Here is a 20,612-nt window from a genome sequence, read left to right on the forward strand (position 1 = left end):
TTATCCGATTTACTTTAACATATCCATCCTGTGAGTTTCTCTTCAGAAAGCAGAGCCTCCGTCTTTTCTGTCCTTGCTCGTACCAGAGGTTTTATAGCCCGACTCACTTTTGTTCTGTTAATCCGTCTGCTTCTGCAGCACACTTCGTAATGTGAGGTAGTGAGTGCTGTACAGGCTGGCTACAGAGGGCTGTGTTGTTGCTTCATATAAAGGAATCGCAACTTTTGTCATGTTTATTTGCTTCCTTCTCATGCATCCTAACATCTTGCTAAATGCTTTTTTCAAAGCTGCACATTTTTTGGAGACTTCAGTAAAGTTTATTGTGAAGGATCAATGAAGTATGAAAACTGGTTAACTGATTAGAAAGAGATATAACTTACTAAATATAGTGAAGATAAAAGAGACTTAATAACCTTTTGTGCTCTCAGAGTGGTTATAACATCGCGAAGAAGACACATACAGTTTCATCTTTTGCTAAGGTTTTACTTTTTTTTCTTTTTCCTTTGTTTTCCTTGTATGTATAAGTTTTCCATGCAGAAAATGAACAGTAATGGTGTAAGTACTGAAAACTCTTAATCGTACAATAGGCGGTGGAAGGAGGGAGCTAGCTGGCGGCAGGAGGTACCCTCAGGACTTATTACATGTATCTAGATTATTTACTTTTGTTTTAAGAATAGGAAGATGCTGGTGAGGTAAGTATCAGATCTGGGCAAGCTGTATGTCCTGTTAAAAATGTTGGTTGCCTACTGTGACTGCCCACTTCGGGTCTAAACCACAGGCTTGGCAAATGTGGGAGCAAAGAGAATCCAGATAAAAGTGAAAGCAGCATCTTAATGTAGCAAAAGCTCCATCCAGGCAGCGAGGCAGGATTTGGTATTATTAAGTGCAATGGCCAAGGGAATGAGTTGTAATAGGCAAAAGTTACCAAGTATTCATATCCACCACATATGGTAAATGTATTCTAGTATTGTTTTCATATGTTGCATCTAATCAAGTGTTTTTTCCTGGGAAGTTGTATGGGAGTTGTAAGTTGGGAGAGGTGATGTTTTTCAACAGAGTCACTCATTCTTAGTAGCAGAAGTGTTTGGAAAAAGTTGGCCTATCTAGTTGAAATGCTGAGAAATTTCTAGGCAGGTGAGATGTAGAGGCACTCACAAGATTGTAAACTCTGATTCTGCATTACTGAAATGTTATGAGACTTCTGTTTAATAGGTACACCGTAGTCAAAATGCAGCTTTACATCTTTGAAAGATTACATTCTGCTTTCCCACAGCAATACCTTCGCACTACATAAGAGCAGGCTCTTCCTGCTGGCTTAGAAAGCCATTTTACCTACTGCAAACATGAAAACCCTTTGAAATAAACAGAGCTACAGATGAGTTCTGCAGACATTGGATTAGGTACAAAATGCCACAGTTTGACATGGTTACCCATATGCTCACACAAAGACCGCACAGGCATCTCTTCCGTTTTGCTGAGAAGCTCTTACCTACAAAAACTTCCAAAATCTCCATTATTGCTCAGAAAGTATCAGTATGGACTAGTGAAACTAGTGGTTTTTTCATAACTTGGCTGGAACCACCATAATGACTCTCAGCATGTAATAATATTTTCCCCTTGGAGTTTGGAGAGTAAGAGTTAAGAGAGCTCAAATCCTTTATTATTCTGGGCAGCTGTAAAGGAAAGTATTTTGCATTGGGTCGAGAGAAATTACCCGAGCATGTATTTTAAATTGAAAGTGTTCACAAAACAGAAGTGATCTAAATTGAAACTATCATAGTTGTTCACAATCTTTAGTGTTTCCTTTAATTTGGTCAAGGGGGGGGGGGATTATTAAAAAAATATATATAAACATTCCCACCCTCCATAGTTTACTATCTTTGCACTTTTTTAGGAAACTTATTATTGTACATTTTATTTCTAGAAAGTGGATCAAACCCTTGTTTAATTCATGTAGTGATCCGAATATTGCGACTGCAACGTTTTCTATGAAATTTCAGTGGAACTGCTACTGAGTTTATGTAAACTGTCAAGGGTTATTAGGCTTTCTGGTTTTCACAGTATTGGTAGCTGGGTTGTTGAAGCCTAAAGCTAAAGGGAACTTCTGCAGGTAGCGATAGAGACAACGTTCAAAAATACTTATAGTCAAAATGCAAAAAAGAGAATAAGTGAAAGATATTATATAATATCAAGAATGTCAGAAACTTACTATCTTTATAGAAAGGGAGAGAGAATGAATATACAAGTGGTGGCTTAAATGCTCATTTATTGCTTTGATTTCTACATTTAAATCAAGCACGTATTTAAATACTGCTTTTACTGACAGGCATATGGGTATCTTCACTCGCGTTAAGAGGCCGAGAATGTTGTCTAGAGCCACAGTATGAATGTGCTGCATTCAGCATTTGCAAAAATGTAATGCTTTTCCTTCCAGCGCTGAGTGATCCTGGAGATGTAGTTATTCTGAACTGAATATTTCTGAAGTTTCCTTTTGATTCCTGTAATAGGAGACACGGCAATGATGTTTATCTCCCGAACAAGACACAACAAATGGTAAGAGCAAACATCCATTCTCTCTGGTGGTGGCTGTGAAAATACTATCCTACCTGAAATACCAGTAATTTATGTTTTCTGACTCAGTGTTAAATTCATCCTTTTTCCAGGCAGAGTCAGTTGCATTCTTTCCACTAGAGGCTCGCAAGGTGATTTGCATTTCTGGTGCTTTTACTTTATCTCCTCTACAAACAAGCAGCAAATTTCAGCAGCTGGTATGGCTGTCACAGTCCTTCCATTATTTACATTAAAAGGAAAGGAGAGGAGGAAGAGGAGGGTATCTGGGGGAAAAAATAAAAGAAAAAACAAAATTGAAGCTGTAGAGAAAGTAATTTACTTTCTGAGTACAGCAATTCAAATGTGTCATAAATGGGGTCAAACAAAAAGAAATGTAAAGACCCATACCAAATACGGTGTGCACTTATTGTTCTGTAGTTTTATGGTTTAATCTCCCTGGCTTTTTCTGGGAAGTACTCCGTATGCCATGACTGTTACTAGTGACAGCTGTCATTTGGTGGTAGTTCCTCCCAAATTGCTCAAGGCGATCAGATAAACAAGCCTGCTCGCCTGCTAGTACCAGTTCGTACTTGTTCAGTTGCACGTTTTCCTTAATGTCAGAACTCTCTCCTCTGACCAGCACACTCATATATTAAATTAGGAAATTCAGCCATGATTTGTGAAATCTTTATAGATGATGAAGTAATTGACTCATTGATATATTATGTTTCTACTTTATAATACAGACATTCATGAAGGTAAACATTTACTCTCTTAAATATCATCATTATTTTCACCCAGAAGCCTTTGTAACTTTTCTGTAGAAAGATCCCTGTGTCAGATAGGGAATGGCTACAGACCAGTTATCTTTATCTACCTAATCTGAGGGAATGGCTACAGACCAGTTATCTTTATCTACCTAATCTGCCTACAGTAGAGGGAAAATGTTAATGCATAATATTTTTTTCATGACCCATCATCAGTCTGTCACTTTGAAAAATAAGAAGTTAAATTAATTATTCTCATATTGATTCCCCTTTGCCAGATTCATTACACTATCCTACCCCAGCATAAAAAACCCCAAATACCGGTCTGGGTAAAACTTGGCAGAAAAATGCATTGCCTCTACCAAATGACTCATTTATATTTCATTGTTTTAAGAGGTTTCCTTTGTAAATTTTTCATAGATGATGTATATATCTAGATGAATATCAAACCAGAAAACTTAAAAAACCTTGACTGCAAACTTTCACGGTTCCTGATAAGATAAACTTTTTTAATCAGAAAGGAATTAACAGCTCACTCCTAGCACAAGCCGATCAGATTTTTACAAATAGTAATTGCATAAATACTAACATCTGTCCAAATACTCACTGTTAAAAAACCCATGAATTAGTAAATGCTTGCAAACAAGACTGAAGCAGCGGTTCACCTGCGTTCTTGCAAATGAGTCTTATTATTCACATCCACAATATGAGGCCCAAGTTCTATTATTTGAATGAAAATTGAATTTGTATCTCGTGATGTAGAACAGAGGTGGTGTCCATGTATTTCTTCCACGCTTCTAATACTTGACAGCAAGCAGTTTCTTTACATTTCGGCTTGTTCAGAGAGACCAGTGTGCTTCAACCTTATAATTTACATAGAGGATGAGGACGACTACAAAGTAAGTACAGCCATAGTAGCTCACAAAGTAGTGACCCAGGAAGAGTCTCATGTGGTAATTGATATGAAATCTAAACATTAGACTTGTAAGCATGCAGGGGCCATTAAAATTAATTGTACTTGAGTGTAAACTGTTGAAAAGCTAAATCTCTTCAGGGAAGGATTTGTGAAAGTGCAGTATTCTTCGGGGAACTATGCAAATCTGCATTGCAATAGCCTGTTTCCTGAGGTTTCCTTAGGGATCATAGAGAATTTATAGGAAGGCTGTATTTTTTTTGTAGTTACACCGCCTTTACCAGCTGCACAAAATTCCTTCTCGAATGACTACGTTCCATAAAAGCAATTACAGAAAATGCTGGGGTTCTTATTTTCATTTCCTTTAGTAGTTCTGTAGAGACAACTTCTCTTTAATAAGTAACCAGAGCATGTACATGCAGTGATAGAGAATGCTATGAATGAGCCTGCATGTTTATCCTTCTTTACACTGAGGATATTTGGAAAATGCTATTATGTTTTCATGCATGCTGTACGCTACTCAATTGCAACAACGTATGTATTTTATAAGAAATATTAGAAAGAGCATAGAAAGATTTACTTGTTGTGCATAAGTTGGGTGGAACGCACAAAGGGAAATGCTGGAAGCCTTCAGCACAAACACTCTTTGAGGAGGGGCTGGATACCTAAGGCCACGCAGACCGGAGATTTAATTTCTACTCTTATCTTTTCTAGTGTTGCTGCTTGGGAATGCAGTACTCTTATCAATACAGAATAAAAGGTCTTTTCTTTCAAAGCAGCAGCACAATAAAAGAAAGCAAAACCTGACCTCATTTGTTGGTAGCAGTGTTGAGATGAACTGCAGCTCTGACCTATTTCTCCAGAGTTACAATTATCTGCTGTAATGGTAACACTTTACTTTTTAAATCCCGGATTACTGTACTTTGAGATTTAGAGAAGTTACTCTCTTTCTGGTTACAGACCTTGTTACTTCAGGGGCAAGCCAGCATGAAGAATGAATGAATGCACGTCAATGAGCAAAGACAAGGCATGTAATCAAGTTATCATAATGAATTTGTGATTTTTATTTGAATGTGTTTATATATATATAATTTTAGAATTTATTTATATAATAGTGTTTATATACACTTTGATGTGTACATACATACATACATATATATATATGAATTGTGCTTTTATATCCATATGTGTCCCCACACAAAATGATCTAAACTGAGGTCATGTGGTGAGGGATTTGGGTTTTGTTCATTTGTTTGGCAGACTGCGCTTTGCTGAGATATGATCAGCCTCTCTATGCACCATTGGAACGATAAATATAAAAGACTTGAAGAAACCAAGTTCTTACATATTCAGAACCAAACCCCTTGGTGATAGAAGTCGACATAGCTGCCTTTAAGTCGATTTAATACTTGCTTAAATCAGGGGAAGGAAAGTGAATTATACTACATGAGGATCTGGGATTTATAATGTGATTTTTTAAATTATTAACAGTGTATCCAACCTTACAAAACAGACTTTTTTGTTCCCTGAGTTTCACGTTTATGTATGTCACCAAAATGAATAGAAGATGTGTTCTTATGTTTTCCTCAAGTCAAATTTCCTTAGTAAATTTTAAACCTTCAGAACATATCATTCATCCTTTTTTGTTTTACCACTCAGGATACTGTTAGCAGCATTCACAGCAACGGTGCACTGGTAACAAACATTAAGTCCTGCCAAACCCGATGCTGCAGAAATCGTGAATCAGGTTCTCACAAAGCATAGGATTAGCTCTAAACCTGAGTTTTCAGGGGGGAAAAAAAACACCAAAACCACAACAAAACTCATATCTTTTCATTTACTCTCTGCTTTCTAGCACATTTTAAGCTTTGCCCCAACCCATAAACACTGACAAAACACTTAACACCACAACTCTTCCCCAATCGTATGCCAACTGCTATAAACATAATTCTCCACTTTCAACAAGAACAGTACATAGTCCATTCAGGCCATTCATTTCACATAGGTTAGAGTTATTTTATTCAATCCTCTTATTTTTGGCTGCTTTCAGTTTAATGGAAAAGCATACCCTTTTTTTGGTCACAAATCTACGCTATACAAGGTGATCAAATGAAATGGTTGTTCAGGGCTTGTTTTTGCCCTGTTGCCTTTCATCCCTGTCAGTAAGATGCTGCGAGCACCATCCACAGAATACATGAATTTTAAAGAGAGAAAGCCTTGCAGTGGTTGCAGAAGGCTGAGTTCAAGCAAGGATAAGAAAGTAAACTGTAACCTGAATTCCTCTTAGTGAGGGGCCTCATTTGTTTTCTGATTCCTATGCAAAGTCATTAAGTTTTGCTGTGAGGGGAATGGTACTCAATGCAGTTTTGAGGAAGACATTTATGGCTCCATCCCTGGAGGGCTGACACGCAGGCTAAGCAAGCATCTGCTAGCATCAGCTAAATATGCAGGGGAGAATACAAGTATTTGGAGGAGCATTAGGATAAGCTTTGGCTGAGGCAGCTGAGAAAAATGAAAAATTGCTGCTGTTATTTAAATTACTTAAACAAATTTAAAATCTTTTCCTGTCCTTTTCCATCAAGGTAGCAAAGAAGGAATTCAGATTCCACTGATGGAAAGTTTTGGAACAGAAGTGAACAGAAGATATTGCCATGGTTTGCTCAACAATAAGACAGAACATTTTCATTACTTCTGAGGGACATTTATGAAGAACAGGCAAAAGGTGGGTGCATTTGAAGTGACAAGAGTTTTGCTACAAAAATGAGAACGTACACTGAAATCTCCAACACTAAGAATAAAACAAACATTTTCCTTGTTCTTTGAACAAAACAACTCACCAAATACAGCAGAAAAGGCAGATGAATAATCTATTCAGTTTCTCATCTCTCCAGGGAATGTCAGGTACTCCTTGAATCTCGTGGCTCATAGCATAGCAATAATGTGCATTTCTCAGATAGGAGTTTTCTATCATTTTTTTCTTCTTTCTGTCTACACAGAATTTTTTTTTGTGACAGCAAGTTCTATACATTAAGATGTTTTCCACTCTATAATCAATTACATTGTTATTATGGTTATTATCATAATCAATTCTTTTGCTTCCCAGTAAAATACATGGTTACTTTCAAGGTCAAGGCAATTTATAAATGTCCAATATTTAACAGTTACTCAATATATATTCAAGTAAAATTCCTAATAATGTCAAGAGAGATCTTGATAAAGACTTAAAATTGTGAAGTTTATTATAAAGATTTCATGACAGATAACAATTTCAGTCAGAAGAAACACACATGTAACCTTATCATCTAGTTGGAGCAAATCTTATCAGAGACATTCAGAGAATAAAATGGACTATATTGTCAGTCACTCTATAGATGCTGTTGACTCCAGCTGAATACAGTGTATTGCTCCTTGCATGTATTCAGAATAAAACACAGATATCAAAACAAAGGTTGTGGTGAAGTTGTAGCAACAGGAAACATCTTTTTAAGTTTCAGCCCTTTGGAAGTATCACCCATGTCCACATCAAACAGGGCTTAGTCTGAGCTAAATTTCACCAAGCCTTTGGTGTCTGCTACAAAGTGCACTTTTCAAGTATGTTTTCCATAGGATACCTTGTATCATCATCATTGTAATAATCTAGTAGAGACAATGGATGAAAATGTATCTATCCATTTGTATAGATGTAATATAAGTACTAATTATCTCTTACATGATGCAGTGTTTTATAGTAGGTAATGTTCCTAGGCTAGACATAAAATTCTGGATTATGAAGTGTATCCCATAGACTTTTTTTCAGCTGTTTATCTTATCTTCCTAGAACAGAACACTTTGCGACAAGGAAATTGTAGCAATAGCAATTCCTTGCTAAGAAAAAATATAAACACATTTGTTACAATGTAGCTTAATTTTCATGATTAAAATCTTAAAGCATAACTTACCAATTCTATTTTGACATCACTACATCTTAAAGACAAAAGCAGATGAACTTTATAAAGTAGTAAACAGTTTGTCAATTTTGAATTGGATTTCAGAGTATGAAATGTTGACCAAAGTAGGAGAGAAAATTGCAATTAACTATAGAACTGGTCAGGTTTTAAATGCTGATTAAAACCAAATATGTTTAAAATCTGAAGCATGTGTCCAGCTCTCCCCTCTTCTCACTTTTCCCCTGCTAGCTCAAATGGTAATTTTGGAAGAAGAGGAAATAAAATTTCTCTTCACCATCTGGTATCTGACATTTGAAAAAAGCCATTGTTTGACCAGTAATGAGAGAGTTAGCAGCATTTGGGCTATAAATCATTACCCTCTAATTTGCAAAGATGGTACATTTTTAAAGACAAAACAGATAATGGCCCTGTGTAGAAATGGCCACATCACCCAAGATACAGAGCCTCATCCAAGCATTAAAATACCAAACAGATGGAGGAAACCTTTCAAGGGAATATACATAGGGGGAAAAAATTGCTGTGAAATGTAAGGAAAGAAAACTCTGCCAAGCTCAACAGGTCCGTAGAAAGTGTTAATGACCCAAGGATTATCTTTCTCAAAACTAAATGAAAGACACAACTATGAAGAAAGATGTTCTCCTAACACAAACATCTAATCAGGAAATAGCATCTACCAACATGGGATTATCCCGAAAAGATGAAATTGGAAAGGATTTCCCATGCTAGTTACATCAACTTTCTAAGGCTCAAGTTTACACAAAATATCCCAAAGCTGACTTGACAACTTCACAGAATAAGGAAAAAATAAAAAACAAAAACAGATGTTCTGTGTTACGGGAGACTTCATATTAATGAATCATATGCATTATATAAGCAAAGGACAAAAAAAAAAGGGACCATTTGAAGGTCATGAAATAGATCACTGTTGTGCTAAGCATTGTGAAAACACGGAGTATGAGACAGCTCCTGCCTCAAAGAGTTTGAGCTGTAAATAGAAATTGGGTGGGGAAGGTAATAGAAGGCCAACTCAAGGAGAACGGTGATGTAGCAGTAAAACCGATGGGTGTTTGGGCTTATTTCCTCTGCTTCAGGGCAGTTTACCTGGGAAGGGATTATGGGATGCAATGGAAGGGAAATGAGAAAGGAAGACTGGGACCGCTGCAGAGGACTGATGAGAAAGGGCCATGGGAATCGCAAAGCAAGGCAGAAGGAAATAGCTGACCTTCCCGAGACGGCGAGGGTTCTGTCGGGGCTAGAGAAAGTTTGCCGAATGTCCAGAGCCCTGGCTTTTCTGGGCGTGCGGCTGCGCCTGGGGCTGGGGCCTCTGCCTGGCTTCAGGCTCAGGCTCCCCCAGGGGATGCGTGATGATGAGGAGGGAAGGTACTAGCTGGGTCCTACCTGTTGTGTTCATTCAGTGATGGTTACAGGGATTTGTGGTGCTGTGATACATCAGAAGATGATGGTTAGGTGGATGGACAGATGAAGAAATATATAGGTTTTTTTACCAGAAATAAAAAAGGTAGATCTCATTGACTGCAGTAGAATGCGATTTCAACAAATGTGCACAGCATTTGGATAAGAAATCTGTGAATAATTTTTGTTGCTGTTTCTGCATACTGTTTCATTTGCTCCTAAGAGATTATTAACATGCCTCAACATTGTCGAAGAGTACAGGCTCTGAAGGTTACACTTTGAAGCCTATGAAGGTCTGCTCTAAATCCACACTTTGCACACACCTAAGGCACACATGAATGCATGTTGGTATTCTCGCCTGGTCTGCTGTGGGGGTACAAGCATACCCTCTTGTATTATTAGATTAGCAGATCACTAATTGTCAGCACCTTATAAAGAGACTTCCACAATGAAGAAGCATTTGCATTACACAGCCCACAGGAATTTCTACATATGTAAGAGTGAAACAGGCACCCTGAACATAAGAAGTGACTGTGTCTTTCTGTTACTGAACGTGAGATACAGCTTGTATACTGTGTGAGTGAAAATGGAATACGTTTCTTCTTCAGACATTCAAAGCGAATAGAATGGGAGGGGGAATAAACAGATCTTTGCCCTTAGGGCTGTGTTAAGAAGGTACCAGGACTCACTCAGTGACTGACAGAGAAAATGGCTCTGCAAGTGAGGGTCCATTCTTCACGACAGTCACCTCATCCTCCTTGTTTGATAAAACGCTCTGTAAAGGATTAGTTTTAGCTGTTTGGCTCTGGGCAGAGAAAATGTAGTGCCTAAGCTGTGTAAAGTCATAAACTGTTCAGAGAGGAGCTGTGCTTTGCTTAATCACAGTATCTTAACTGTCTCGTGCTCTGAAAGAATAATTCTCTGCCTTTTTTTTTTTTTTTTTTTTTTACGTTCTGCCTTGGCTGTGGCTCTCCTCTTTCCGTACTTCCTACAGTTTTTATTTGCTTGCTCATGGGGGAAAAGCAATAGGTAAGAAAAGCCTAATTGAGGCAAGATTAATGCAGTTCCACTGAGAATAAGGAAAAGATTTATTCTCTCCCCCCCTTCCACAGATGTCTTGTTAGGGACTTAGCCTCGCCTAACATATGTACCTTTATTCATTTACTTCCTTTTCGTCCTCTGGGAGAAGCCTATCTCGTGTAATTTATTGACTTGGCTGCCTTGTTTATATCCATGTTAATAGTAAGATGTATTGAATGCTCACATATTAGTCTTATTCTCAGATGCGAGTGAAGGGGGTTTATCTATGTTGAAAAATATGTACATTTGGCTTGCCACAACTAGGAGTTACCGTAAAGAAAATGTTGAAATTGGAGCCTCTGAGCTGGCAAGAAATGTAAAGGTTTGAAAGAGTGGGATCCAGCAGAATCGCTGAAATAAAGCATCAAGTTCAGAAGAAATGGGCAGCCTTGTGATCCTACTCTATGATTTTCTTTCTCTTAGCTGACTCTCACCTTGGGCTGGCAACTTCAGCTAATGCCGGCAAACGTTAGCAAGTGGTGGAGGAAGGAAATATTTATTTTAAATAACTGTTTGATGAAAGGCTGTGAGAGGAGATGAGGAGAACATAGGAGTCCAATTGAATTTATATATAATTGATTCAGGCAAGAGGATGGAGCTTGGGCCAAGCACTGCGTGGGTTGCTTTCTTGCTAACGTTGGACTCGAGACTCTGGTATATCAGAAGATCCTTTACAGTTCTTTCTGGAAAGGACAGCTTTGAAGGTCACCCAGTGGCATCACTGTAAAATCTTACTCTGTCCAAGGGACAGACCCTTACATCAAGCAAGAAAAGGAGTGTCTTTACGCATTGGCAGGTTCAAAAACCTGCCATTGGCATTAATAACCTCGAAACAGGCACTGGGCCTTTTTACCAGACAGACGTATTTACCGAAATTGTCTGTATTTTTCTATATTCAAAATGACATTTTCATTTTCACTTTTCAGAAGAGGAAGGCTGCTGTTCTTTGCTTTCTAATATACAACCTACCCCTGATATTTCACGATTTCTCACCTTGCTGATCATCTAACTCCTGGAAACAAAGTGCTTTTGGGGTGGTGTGAGTGCTAATTCCTGTTACTGCTTGCCAAACTGGTCTGAAACTGCCATGGACAGCGTAGGGACCAAGAGCACATTTTAAAAGCTTTCAGTGTTTCAACTCTGCTTGCCACGTACATATTTTCGTGCCCTTTGCTCCCCTTCCTTTAAAGTGCAAGTTTTCACTTCTATTCACTGCTATCACCATCTCTTCCTTCTGTTACGTGGGTTAGCCCGTGCTTGGGAACAAAGAGTATGCTGTTTAAAGGAGCAGCCTGACTTCCAGGGAAATGAAAATAGAAGTACTTATCTCGCTTTATTGTGACTTTTGTTTCTTTCAAAGCCAGGCTACTTTTTAACCTGCAGTTTTCTTTTTCAGACCAAGCTTGTGGTTTTGGGGGCACCTACTAGAAATTTTTCTATTAACTTCTCAATTGTCTGTCACTTTCTTCAGTTTAATTCTTTTTTCTCACACCTCATTTTGCATAAAATTGTTTTTGGCTTGTAAAACTGTCTCATAAACAGCAACTAAAATATACCATTATTCAGTGCTGGAAATGGCTTTTTGACTTTGGGGACTGTTCTCTAATTTGTAGAAATCCTAAGGCTGTTTCAGTAGTAGAGGCCTGAGGCTGCCATCAAACTATAGATAGGTACTTACTCCTCCTCGTAGCGCTCAAGGATGTTCTTGTAGCAGAAACTAATGAAGATTTCCTCTTTGTGCTTCAGTTTGTAGAGTTTTGTTCAGGACGGTAAGTGTCCAGTTTGTTGTCATCTCAGGACATGATTACCTACAATTTTTATAGGGTACTGATCTCACTTCCCTTTTACCTACTTGGTTCTGGCTCCAACCAGTGATTTAACAGTTCACTTGTAAAGGACAAAAAACCCCAAACAACCCCCCCAACCCCCCCCCAGATGCAAGTGATAGTAGCTAAAATGGATGCATGCTAACTAATGCAAAATTCCCGTTGTTTTTATTGATCTGCTGCAGTAGATTTAAAGTACATCTTCACTTTTGCTAAGTAACCCCTTGGTATTTTTCTTGTCATCTTGACTCCTGCTAAGTGATTTTTGCTATCTCTTTCCTGTTCCTACTTTTCCATTCTGTCTTGGCTTAAGGGTCTCCTTACCAGTGTACCCTTGGTTCACCATAACATAAGAACTATCCAAGACACCTTAAAACTTTTCACACAGCCAATGGTGCACTTAAGGATTTTCTCTTTTCCTGTGGGACAGGGAGGATCTTTAATAGGATCCTTTAAATATTCTTTTCTTCCATGTTCTTCTGAGCTGTCTGAAATTTTACTGGGTAATTACAAGGCCGTAAATGCCAATGCGCACTATTATCGACACAGATTTGCCTGTTAGTTCCAGAAACGTAACACTCCTGTACACTAGCCACATGTCCCTGTTCAAGGAAGACCGTTCGTACTCCTGCTGGTTTATATTTTACTGCAGAATCTAAAATTAATCTCAGTTCATTGTAAGACATGCTAAACTGTCTCAGGTTGGGATGCTCAGCAGTCCATGTTTGCACATTATAAATCTGCACTCCACTCCTCCAGGTCAGCCTGCTGAGATACTTTTTGCACAGCCTAAAACCAAGTCAAGAAGGCAAACTTCCCCTGTGCATCTCTTCATTCCCTTCAAAACTCCTATTAGTCAGTCTGTTTGCTACAGACTAATTTTCTATCATTTGTTTGATTCCCTATATGAGCACACTGATCACATTTAATACCTTTTGGGGAAAGCAAATGAGATGGTAATTTGGGAGTTATTTCTGAACAATGATGTTCATTTTAAATAAGTAAATTCTGCTGCTGCAAGGAATTAGCGATTGTTTTCAGCTCATGAATAATCAGTAGTATTTGAAAATGATTTCTACTGATCCATCTCCAAATAAAAAAGTGGCATTTCTCCTCTCAATCTGAGATGAATGCAGAGAATTTAGCTTAATCTTTCCTAAACCATCCAACCTCCAAAACTAATAGTCGCAATCAGGCAGTTGGCAGGTCACAAATACTGGCCCTGGGGGGGTTGTCGTGACTGTGAGTAAGCAATTTTACTGCTCGACAGATCACCAAGAGACGTTTTAACCTTAGCAATTATTTTTCTCAAGGTCAATGACATCATGAAAGGAGCCAGAAATGTATTTCTTTGGACAATTATAAGCAGAGATTGTTCTTGACCTTGATATTTATAGGGTCCCAACCATCAAGAGGCTTGCAGCGAGAGGTTATATGGGTCTCCAGAGCAACCCTGCCAAAAGTTCGGAAAAGTTCCAAAATAGCAGTAATCCATGATTTCATTGTGCATGGCTAATTGTTTTTCCTGAAAGAAAATCTCACATGTTTGGCAGGTACCTTTGTAACAAAGAGATAGCAACGGTTGTAAATCCCTGAACAGCTATTATTGCACAATCAAACTTTGTAACTCATATGTATCTCCCCTGGAAATACAGTAATACGCTGCTAAAGGCAGAAAAAAATGGGATTTGGGGCCTTGGTATTTCATTACAAGCTGTACAGCAGAAACTTGAGACTATTTTTAAGAAATGATTGATTAGGAAATAGATCAGTATGATATATATCAGTGTATATGTATGTAATATATATACAGTGAAGTGGTCTACTAGTTCACTAAACAGAAAAAGCCACTATGTAGTTTGGTTTTTTTTAAACAAGATGGGGGATGGAAACACAACTGTTTCCCACAGAAACAATTTCTTTCTGTCTATCACTGTTCATGAATGAAAGGAGAACACAGGTAAGAGGAAAAACTTTGATGAATCAAAAATCTGGTCTACTCTGCTCTGCTCTGCTCTGCTCTGCTCTACTCATGCCACAGTCCAAACTCTCTTTTCTTCCATGGAGAAGGGGGAGTGTCCTCTTTTGGACTTTTGGATTGAATCTTGGCTGTCTCTAGTTGGATGTCTGAGCATCTAGGTTCCATCATCACTTGGAAACAACTGTGTGGAGATAGGCTTGGCTTTGTTTTATTCAGGTGATGGTTATATGGGATTTGTGGTGCTAAGATTTATCAGAATAGATACAAATATAAATATGGGTTTCTATTTTAAGCAGAAATAGAGAAGGGCTGGTGAGATGTCCCCCCCCAAATCATACTTATAATGAGATTTACACATGTAATTATAAGTAATGCGTAGAATTTGGCTTTACCATATTTGAGAAAGAGAAAATAAAATCTGAACAGCTGCTAGGGGAAGATTCAAGGATGACAGAGAAAAGGAAAACCTATCTTCTGATCAGAGACTAAAAACAAAGACGGAAAGAGGATGCAATTGCACTCTCAACACGTAAGTGGTATTAACAGCATTTGGAGACAAGCTTAATGGAAATTAAAGGACAACACTGGAACAGAACAAATGGCTCCAAGCTGAAAATGGATATGTATAGGCTGGATATTAAGCAAAGTTTTCTAACTGTTAATGTTGTATTGGCATGGAGTAGAATTTTAATCTGATTAGCAGAGGGAGATGAGAGATGAAGCCTGGCCATATTATAAAAGGCTAAAATGGCCCAGAAGCATCTTTCTAGTCTTATACATTTAATTCCTGTGTGTGGCATGCCTAGAACAAAGACAAGGCCTGTAGGCCCGCTTCCCTGCAAAGGAATCAGGTAAGAAAAATTGGAAAGGAAACCAAGTAACTCATAAATTTCTTGCTGAGCTTTCCTGTTGCCTCAAATGTTGTCCTGCACGTTGCAATTTTGTAGGTTCAATCTTCTGTTCATTTTTATGAACTTGATCAAAAAGGAACAAACTAGCAAATACTCAGTTAAGCAAACATATTTCTAAATTAATTAAAGATGGGACAGTGAGCAAATACAGACTGTTGTTGATATCATGAAATAGAAACACACTTGTTCCAGACGCTTTTCTCTCATCAGCCTGTTTCCCGTTTACTCTCTCAGAGGCCATTAATTTGGTAGCATTATAACTCATCTTATGCATTTGTGCATTTTAGGCGGCAGGCAATCAAACCAAAAAGTTTTAGGTCACTATAGATTATCATAATCAATTTATTCATGTTTTTTCAGTGTAAAATTTGTTACAGATAATCCCCCCCCCGCAATATCTTTAAAAAACTCTATCAAGAATACTTGGATGTTCTTTTACTGAGAAAACTTATCTAAAATATAAAACTCATAAGCTGAAAATAGTCCTTTATACAAATATATAATGATCTTATAAACATATTTTCTGTACAGCAGTACCCTCAATGTTTCTTCAATTATTTAATATTTTTTATCAAGAAAGACTAAACCTTTTCCTGGCTCAATAGGAAATACAGTCCAGTTCTTTTACACTGTTTTTTTTTTAATTTTTAAAAATATTTTTCTTTATTTTTAGTTTTCTTATTTTTAGTTTTTAACTAAAAATGTTGGCCACAAGCTTAACATGCCAATCATCTCTTGGCTTTGGATCTGTTGCAGGGGTTATCTGTTTCCTACATGATTATCGCTGCAGATTGTATACCTTCGAATTGCATATCAACTGGATTATTTTCTCTGATCCAGGATTTCCTACGGGAGCCCATTCATTCCCTACCGCTATCTTTTGAAATGAGCTCTTTCAGTTTTAATGATGACCAGGTAGTTTTCAAGCTCTCAGCAGATAACCTCTCCAGAAGGCTTGGCTGGAAAGCCAGCAATTAATCACAGGCAGGACTGAACCCAGGCTCCCCTAAAAAGCCAGCTTCTGGGTGACAAACTCATTACCTGCTGGCAACATTTAAATTCTCTGGTCGCAGCTATTAAAGCCAGAAGAGATCAATAGATCACCGTGCCTGTCTCCCTCCATAAAACAGACCATTACGTTTCATGCAGTCACCTCTGAACTAAACCTAGCAACTCAGATACGATGAAAATACCTTTGAGAAGAGCAGCCGGTGTTGTCTTAGGAACATCAAAAGATAAACATCTGGATCTTGACCAGTTTGCCTCCTGTTTAATCATTAGGAAAACTGGGAGCTACTTGTACCTTGAATCTCCCTGGTTTGTGTTATTCCATTCACTAGCTTACTGTAACCTAAATTTTCAACTTGATTAAAAATTTGAACTGACGAGCAGTATCTATAATGCTCGTAATTTCAACTATGGCATTTGCTTATAAATAATTTGTATAAAAGCATGTGCCTTCCCTCTATAGAGACACAGGAGATAATTCCCTTACAAGTGCTTCACTTATAAATCATATTCATCCACCTTAAAAAAAAAAGTCTGAAAGGCAAAGCAAATGTGCTGTACTGGGAGAAATATTAGGGACTGATATTCAACCCTACCTGTTAAGAACAACACACTATGAGAAAGTGTCTGTCTCAGCTGAAGCCCTCTCCTTCTTATTATTGTCTTTTTCACATCAGAAACTTGTAATGTTTCTGTGAACTTCCCCAAATGTATGTAATTGGTAAAGCCAGCACCATTACTGATACTTGGTGTTTTAAAATTTATTTTATTTTTTTTTTGCTTTGAAAAGAAATGAGTAAACCTTGAAAATGACTGCAGGGAGGGCAGAGAACTGCATAGAACTCTTTTGCTTTAATCATCTAGAAAATATCTTTTCCTCGAGTCAGAGGTTTCAAGGTCAAATAGGTGTCTTATTATTTTTCAGCTGAGACTGGGAAGGTGATAAAAGAAACGATACAACTGGAGTCCCATCTCCACATCCTAAAGTAAAGAAGCAATCTTACACGATGGAGGAGCTTATTCTTTTACAGATGATGGGTGGGTTTATTCGTAAGCTGTTGTTGTTCATACTTCCAGAGATGGTAAATTATAAATGTAGATGAGGGCTGTACTTTAACGCTCCGGAAGCGCAGCCTTTCTAAACCCTTTGGCAGGGCTGTTGAACTAAACACAAAGCTTTTATCTCTCAGAATCTCTTGGGGCATATTAATCCTTCACTTGTAGGTTTGCCAGATGAAAAGCAGCTGGAATGGTTTGGTATTTTTTTAATTGTGTCTGAAATACTATCGGTGCTGTATACAAAGCAGATAAAGCCAGCGTCAAGGCACCCAAAAGCTTACGTGATGCCTCTTTCATTTGCAAGACACCCAGCTGACCTGCTGCTGCTGCTGAGAGAAGTGATGGTCGAGGCTGAGGAACAGCCCATCACTTGCAGTTCCCACTAACAAGCCCATTAGTGGCGGCTGGCACAGACGACCGCTGTGCAATAAGAAATCGGTTTGTCTAGGAGGGCAAGCCAGACAATTCTATGCATATACATGATGGCTACTGTGGGCTACTAGTGTGTTGTATCAAATTGGCAGCTATAACGCTGGCCGAAGTTACCTTCGTATCAAGAATGCAGTAAACTGTCGAATGAACTATTTGTGAGTGCTTTGAATGGGTTCCGTTAAAGAGACATCTTCCAAGACACAATATAGCTCTCTGTGAACGGGAAAATTTCACATTATCCCCTCGCTCTCTTCCCATCCCCTCTTGACTATTTATATATGCAATATATAATATGTACTGTTATAAAAGCCAGCTGTGCATGTGGTTTGGGGACGGCACTGGACTAGGCTCTGTGCTCTGATGCCTGCATGGCTTTTCCTTCTGCTGCTGTGAGAGACAAAACACGGGGCTGGACGGGCTGATGGTTTGATGCAGCAGGGCATTTCTTATGCTCTTACGCTAGTTTGATCCTACAAATCCTTACTTATAAAGCAATCTTCTCTCATATAAGTAGCTTTGAGCACTCCAACAATATACAATTCTTTATCTGACCATCAGATCCCCGTTTTCTATAAAACAAAATGGGTCACAGTCATTTTTCTGTAAGTCTTTCACTCGACGGATCTACGCCAAAGGTGAATCTGGTTCGCTGGGTTTAAGTGGGAAGCCTGCTTTTCTATGCCAAGTACTTTGCCAGCCATTTTTAAAGCTTATCATGCCCAGGTATTCAACACAAAAATGACACTCATTTTTTCAGCAAAATGGGAGAATAGCAGCCTAATTTAATGCAATCCCTGCAATGTCTCTTTTGAAACTCAGACAGGATTCAGAGTTGTTCCGACTGTTCCAGTTCTGAATGGCTTACCGAGTTTTGAAAATCCATTATTCAAATCTTCCTTTGCTTTTAATTTAGGCTTATCCCCCTTTTTCCATGAAATTTGTCAAAACCAAGGCAATATCTTTTAAAGCCTTTTCAGAAAGAAAACTTGACTGCTGTTTTCTACCTGTCAGTAAGACAGAAATCTAACAGTGGGCAAAAAGTCAGGCACTGGAGCAGCATTTAGTTCTGTTCTGTAAGCAGTCAGAGAAGTAACTTTGTGCCACAAGGAAGCTTTATCTCCGTTAGATACCAAAAGATAGCATTCCATTAATGGCAATATCAGATTTTCAGCTTGCCATTTGTACATTTGTTCATTTTCACACATTGGAGTAGTTGTACCTTCAGTGTGAAAGTACAAAAAGTGCTGTAATCTCATCTTCAGCCCAACAATTTTTTCTCCACTTTCCCACCAGCAACCCAAAAGAGCCATAACTTGCTTCATGCAGAGTTAGCCATAAATGTGAAAGGTGAAGAGGTCACATCTTCACCGTCGTTGTACACGAGTCACTTGGGACTCTTGCGTATTCTGCAGGTATATAAATGTGTAAGAAAGGCCCAAATATATCATGATTCTCATTGAAATGAATGATTCATATGTGAACATACAAAATTAGTATATTGTTGTGATTGGAAGAAAAATACAAGAAAAATATTATTGTGCGGAACACTGGAGATTACGTAGAGACATAAAAAAAGAGTTCACATCATTACACATTTTCATATTTCAGTTTTATCTTTTACATTGACTATTAACTTTAAATAGTTTACAGTAAGAGAGAGGAAAGCAGTAACATGGATAGGAGGAAGAAATTAAATGACAGACCAAAGAAAAAACATTGTTAGTGATTTACACTGTATGGTTCAATATGCCCATGAAAGAATGTGCGTGTTCTTTTTGTATTTTAACTAACTCATGTAGCTGACTCTGGAAATCTCTCTCTTTTTTTCTTTTTTTTTCTTTTCCCCAGGGAGGACATATATCTGTAGGTCAAATAAAGAGGGTCTGAAGAACAACTACAACAACAAGGAAGCAATGCAGAAACAGAAACCTGAATCAATATTCAGTCAAGCCCATTAATTATGCAACTCATTTTGTACTGATGTAAGTAAATCCTTAATTCTGAAGCAACTTGTGCCTAGGGAAAAGGAGTGGAAGAGACTGTCATGTCCCCATGGAGAGAAGCTGATGGGGAGCATGATCCAGTGAAGAGATGGAGAGCATGAGAGGTACAATACCTCAAACAGCCTGAAATTCAGGAGCAAGATACACAAGGAGAGGAGAATGTGGACCTCAGGAGAAGAAATTATTTTAGAAGTATGTATATATCTGAATTTGACCCAAAGAAAATTTCTGTGATGAAGAGTGGGAGGTTCTCATCAGGCCATGGAAAAATGTCTTCACAAATTCATTACTTCCATGTTGGAATTCAGGAACAGAGGAATGTAAGATCAAAGTAGCTCACATGCTGCAACTCTTATAGTAGCTTTTTTTTTTAAAAAAAAAGAAATCATATTTGATCTCTCCTTTAGAAAAAAAAAAGTCTTGTATAGAAAGTTACAAAAAGTTCTGGATCAGATTCTGTGGTCAGCAGCTCAAGCGGCTTAATATGATCAAAACTCCAGTCGAGCTTTTTTTTGAAAGAGAATTCGGATTCCTCTGTGTATGTGTCTGTGCTTGAGAGGTGGCAGCGTGACAAACATCCAACCAGCCATAGCCGACGTTATGAAGTAGCTGGAATGGAGGACAATGACAACGAACTTTGGGGTAGAGCTCCAGCTGAACCACAGTTAAACATCACCATCACTGCAGAGTTAATTATGTCAGTTAACATAAACATGAAACAT

The 20,612-nt window shown here is 38.1% G+C and overlaps 1 long non-coding RNA gene across 1 annotated transcript in view; it reads left to right on the forward strand.

Annotated features, from left to right (window-relative positions):
• Positions 1 to 20,612, forward strand: part of LOC138689692 (uncharacterized) — a 45,214-nt gene that overhangs the window by 14,829 nt on the left and 9,773 nt on the right. Inside the window, exons 6-9 of the long non-coding RNA XR_011328596.1 lie at positions 2,435 to 2,553; positions 5,191 to 5,261; positions 6,817 to 6,952; positions 19,736 to 20,210. This is a non-coding gene — a long non-coding RNA (uncharacterized lncRNA). The remainder of the gene's footprint in view (positions 1 to 2,434; positions 2,554 to 5,190; positions 5,262 to 6,816; positions 6,953 to 19,735; positions 20,211 to 20,612) is intronic.

Source organism: Haliaeetus albicilla, chromosome 1, assembly GCF_947461875.1.
Source record: "Haliaeetus albicilla chromosome 1, bHalAlb1.1, whole genome shotgun sequence".
NCBI lineage: Eukaryota > Metazoa > Chordata > Aves > Accipitriformes > Accipitridae > Haliaeetus > Haliaeetus albicilla.